We start from the raw sequence: 5,755 nt of genomic DNA, 5'->3' as shown, positions 1-5,755 counted from the left end.
GAATGGAGGGGCGGGAATGGGGGAATAGGAAGGAAGGGGAAAGGAGGGGCGAGGAAGGGTTGTGCCGAAGAAGGGAAGAGATATGATGGGATGGGATGACGAGAGGGAAGGAGCTAGAGGGAGAGGGAAGATGTATGCTAATGTCTTTACAAACAATTCGATGCGCAGAAGTATGGTTGTTAACGTCTTTGAAATCGGTCTTAATGTCGCTATTAACTTTAAGCTGCAGGTTTGTTGCAGAGCCAGACAGCTTGACTCCTGAAACAGACAAGGGTCTGCACTATCCTGTGTTTCTGAACTTTGGGTTCAGAACATTCTGAACAATGCCAGGTTCAAGGAGGGATATGTGCTAGGTGGTGCAGGAAGGCTGTACCTTCCTAGTACCTTAGGCAAAGGGGAAAGGAAGAGGGCAATATGCGACCTGGAGTTAAGGATGAAAGGAGGCTGTGCCATCCAAAACCTTGAGACATAAAATCCCGCAGGTGTGTGCCCCAGTGAGCTCTACCCCTTCATTCGAATAAAGTTGCAGGACTCTTCTGTCTCCTTTATGGACACTGGCTTTTCATAGTGTGATTTTCCGTGCAAAAGGAAGGGATGGGGAGTGGAAGAGAGGGAAGGGAAAAGCAGAGGAGAGAAAGGGTTGGCAGAGGTGAAAGGCAGGGATGGGGAATAATAAAGGGAAAGGAAGGGAGGGGGACGGGTGGGGTAGGGATGGGGAACAGAGGGGAGGGAAGGAGATGGGGAAGACAAGGGGAGAGGAAGGGATGAGAAGGGTAAGGAAGGGATGCAGAGGGCAAGGAGGGGCTCGGGATGGAGGCAGTAGGACCCAGGATCAGCCCTGCCTGGCCCTGCTTTCCCAGGCTGGCTGCTGTGAAGGATGGGAAGGAGCGAGCTCTCCTGTCCTGTCTGCGTGCCCAACGAGGCCATTGCTGTGCTGGATTGCGAGATCCTTGCTGGATTGTGAGGTTACCCTGGTGTAAGACATCCTGCCTCCATGTAAAGCTAATCTACAATTACTTCTTTTATAGTAATTTTGTTCATGGTGTGCAATTTTTCTCTCCCTCTATTTACAATTTCCCAGTGGAAACACTGCTTTCCCAGAGCCCTGGGAACTCTGTTGAGCAGTGAAAGTGCAATACAGCGCCCTTTCTTTGCCCCGCGGATTTTGGCTGCTTGTGTGCAGAGGGCAGTGCTGGGTGCAGGCACCTGGGGCCTGCGGGCAGTCCCAGGCCCAGCACAGCATTCCCACTGGATCCAAAGGACCCACCATCAGGCATGGCTCAAACCCTCAGAAAGGGTGCCGGTGGTGCCTCTGGGAACATGTCTAAGAAAATATAAAAGGCATTTTGCAGCAATTGTGAAAGAGTGGGGAAGCTGAGGGAGAAGCAGCTCTGCAGACACCCAGGCCAGTGGAGAAGGAGTGAGAGCAGGTGGTCCAGCTCCAGATTCCCTGGAGCCCGTAGAGAAGACACGCCATGGAGGTTCACACTGGAACAGGTTTGCTGGCAGGACTTGTGATCCCATGAGGGACTGGAGCAGCCTGTTCCTGAAGGAATGCAGGCTGTGGGAGGGACTCATGCTGGAGCACGTCATGAAGACCTGCAGCCTGCGGGAGTGACCCCATGGTGAAGCAAAGGAGAACGGAGTGAGGCAAAAAGAGTAGCAGAGTGTGTGTTGTGTTTAGTTGAACCACACCGTGGGTTAAGTACGAATATACACACTGAATCATTATATTATTGCAGGTGTTGTGTGAGATGGTGTTATTCAGAATGTAATTGTTCTGGCATTTCATAGGGGCAATGCTTAAATCTAGGGGCTGCACAGGGAACAGAGGATTGTGTAAGGAATGCACAGAATTGTTTTTCAGGAAATCATCTACATAATCCCTCTGCACAGATGAACTTTAATTCATTATTAACATTTCTTGTAAACTTTGGATTATTTCTGGACCTAATAGAAAGAAAAAATGATTTTGCTGCCTGGTTATCTTCTTGGCTGTAAATGCCTTATGTCTACGTCAAAGAAAGGTGATAGTTTCCTGCGTGACAGCTATTTGGGGCCTTCCAAAATAGAATAAATTATAATTTCTGACCTCAAATAATCTGTAGCATTCACTCCTTTAGAAACAGTAGGAACAGAGACCAGTGGTCTATGATTTTATGGCACAGTTCGGCTTGCAGGGGTTTGAAAGCTTCAACTGCAACTTACACTGCGGGCACTAGAGCGAGCCCGTGCTACGGTAAGGCTGCCCCAGGCGCCCACATTCATAGTACCACCCACAGGGAAACTACTGCAAACGACAGGGGGAAAAAACATTTCTCAAGGCAGCCAAGGGAAACTGCATCAGATAAATAATCTAAAATCAATCACAAGCTTTAAATGTGGGGAAAAATTCTTGACTGTGCGCAGAAACGACCCATTGCACTGGAGGTGTTTTTTTCTGTCACAGCACTAAATACCCTTAGAAGTAATTGAACTTCCGAGTTTGTCTATGTCGTTTGAGTGCAGCTCGGCAGAAGAGCGAATTGCCCAGCAGTGAGAGGCCCGGTGCAGCTGGGTGTGTTTTGCAGAGAATACATCGCTGATTGTGGTTTGGCTGTGCTGTGCTTGGCAGCAGGAGGAGGCTCTTTCCTGGGAGGGAGGAGGGCAGAGCGCTGAGTCAGATTGCAATTGCCCTTCCTGAGGAAGTAACAGATTGAGCCCTTAACATCTGTGAGCTTTGGTTCAGCCTCAACACTCAGCGTTTTGTTTATTGTTGCCACAGTGTGGGATTGGGCTCCCACCTGGGAAAAGAAAGGGAAGTCTCCAGGATGCTGTGAGAGCAGCATCTAGTAAAGACTGGAAATACCCACAAGGACTGAGTGGTCATCCTTTCAGTACCAATTTTATTTGCATAATCCCCTATGTAACTGTGTTAATCTAGAGCAGCTCAGATCTGTGGGCACTTCTATAAACAAGGCTTAAGACAGCCAGGTACATTTTCAGTACTGATTCTGTCCACCACCAAATCTTTCATGATCTGGAACAAGCCATTTCAGCTCTAGTCTTTCACATTCCATAGTCTTCCATCTCATGTATTTTTACAGAGGATGGGCTATTCAAGAATGGGACTTACTCCTGAATTTGCCTAGAAGTTAGTGGTTGCATGGCCCAAATAAAATCAGTCCCTGAGGTACTTCTACAGCAAAATCTGTTGCTTAGATACCAAATAAACAGGCCGCGTTAACAAGTCAGGAACTTTTACAGCTACCTTATTTTTGTGCTTAGAATGGGATTAGAATCAAGGGAGGGCTCACACTTCGACACAATTAAGAGTTTCCTCAAAAGAATGGTGTTTTTTCCTGTAGAACACAAAATAAAGTGCACTGGAGAGACAGTACATCACCTCTATATTTTATGTTTTTAAAGTTAAATTTGTCTGTATTTAAAAGATGCAAAATACAAGGAACTATTCTGGATGGAAAGGTGTTTGATGGGTTCCTTTAGCAGTCAGAAGAGCTTTGTTCCAGAAGTCATATAGCTATCAGAAAATATCTGGATCAGTCTGAAAAAGGTATGATGGGACTGCTGCTGCTTACCAAACTGAAGTGATGGTAGGTGGAAACATGAGCAGAGTAGGTGTCAAGCCACAAACCAAGATCAGGTGCCATAGTGAGTTTTCAGTGATTGAGCCATAGTGAATGAGAATAATAGCAGGATATCTACATTCCAAACACAGCCAGCCAGGGTTTAACAAAATAAGTCAGTTCAAAAAGGAGGACCAAAATGGCTTTATTTTGTCTCTTAGTGAGCAGTGTGAACTAGCATATATTTATCATTAACATTTATATTGACATTTCAGACATTTTTCACTAGGAAAAAATTGCCAAAACCCCCACTCAGTACCTTGTAATATCGAATGTGATGATGTTTCTTTCCTGTTATGCTTCAATGCCTAGAGCAGGTAAGTTCTTTCCATTAACAGTAAATTTTCGTGCTGTGCACTGAAGCGAATTTGGTGTCTATGCTAACATCTTTTGGCTAACAGGTTAGATAATTTGGTTTGGGTCTTTTTCTTTTACAGGTCTTTTGTAAACTACGGGCTTGTACTAGGGGTTCCCACAGTTGTGGGTACTGTGGGAGTCGTAATCCCATTGGAAATGGTTTCTATTGTCTGCGGCTGGAGATGGTGAGCACCTTGGAAACTTTTATACAGGGGGAATAAAAAAATTGACTGACTGGCTTTTACTCTGGATTTTTAAACATTGCTAAAAGATCTTTTTAGATTATAATTTTCAAGTTCTTTATTTGCTTGCTAAATGGTTTTGCTTGTGGAGATTTGCAAAGGCCTATTCACTGGGAAAAAAGACTTCTCTACAAACATGTTTGAAGGGGAAGATATTTCTTGCCATGACCGGGAACTAGATACTGAATCCATGTTAAAAACTGTAGCGCTTTTCACTGAATACTGCAAAAGTACAGCCTCCAACAGATGGTGCCTCCCAATAGCCTTAGTGCTCTAAAAGTCTCTGGGTTTGTGAACAGAGATTTTTTTGCTGTGACCAAAGACGCCTTGCCAGGTCATCCTCCCCCATTTCCCCTCTCCCTCTCTGCAGCCATTCTCTGGCTGCCAGTGCAGAGAGGTCATTGATGGGTCTCAGGCCCTGAGCTGGTCACGTTTATCTCACAGAAACCAACTGCATGGCCCAGCTCACCATAGTAATTACTCCCTTACTAAAAGTGTTTAGATAAAACTACTTAGAAACCCCAACTGAGAAATTCTTCATAGTTTCAATGTAATAATTCTATTGATTCCTTTCATCTGCAGCATATCAGCATATAGTAGTATTTCCATTCTAGCTTCCATTCTCTTGTCTTCTTTTATTTTTCAGCGAGCCTGCAGCAATTAGTAAGTAGGGATTTTTTGCCATTGAATCCATCGTTTGTCACCTTCAGAACCTGAAAGGCAGCTTTCCTGATGAGATGTTGAGGAGCATCCTACTGTGTAGTAAACAGTGCACACATTCTTATGCACCAACTGCAAATGTAAATGCAAACATTTTTATAACTGTTGTCAACAACCCACATCACAGGAGGTCTCATATCCCTGTTTTGGCAAGAAACATTAATTTTGGCATTTGTTGCACATACCACTCAATTAAGTGGAAAATTCAAGCAGGGGGTACAAGCAGAGCTCTATGGAAGCTCTCCATTTGATTCCATCAGAGACTTAGGATTTAAGGGAGACCGAAGCCCTAGGTCAGTCAGGGCTCGGTGGACTGCTGAGCAGGTATGAAGTGACACAGTAGTAGATCAAACTTTTGAAGCAGAAACTAGTTGCTTGTGCACATCTACAGCTTTGAAAATGCATCCTGTGGTGACAAGTTAGGGAGGTGCCAGGAAAGGTTATGGTGTTACTCCCATAACACAACCACACTATTTCATCCTAAATGTTTCTTCATGAAAAATTCATTAAATTGGTTCCCTTGAAGGGGGAAAAAATAAAAGAAAAAAAAAGAAAAAAAGGCAGTAAAACCCCACAAGGACTAAAAACGAGAACTAAAACAAGAAGTAGAAAGACTGTCAAATAACCATATGTCACATTCTGTGGAAATCAGGTGCATATTTGCACTACTATAAAGTTACAAGTAAACAGATTCTGCAGATGAGTTGAATCTTTAATGAATAGATAGAACACTTGAAATGTTTCTTGAGAAAACTGATTTGGTCCACTTGCTTCCTGAATTAACAGCCATACTGAGATTTAGAACAGCTA

Source organism: Geospiza fortis, unplaced genomic scaffold (assembly GCF_000277835.1).
Source record: "Geospiza fortis unplaced genomic scaffold, GeoFor_1.0 scaffold1111, whole genome shotgun sequence".
NCBI classification, from domain to species: Eukaryota; Metazoa; Chordata; class Aves; order Passeriformes; family Thraupidae; genus Geospiza; species Geospiza fortis.
This window is presented reverse-complemented; position numbering follows the sequence as displayed.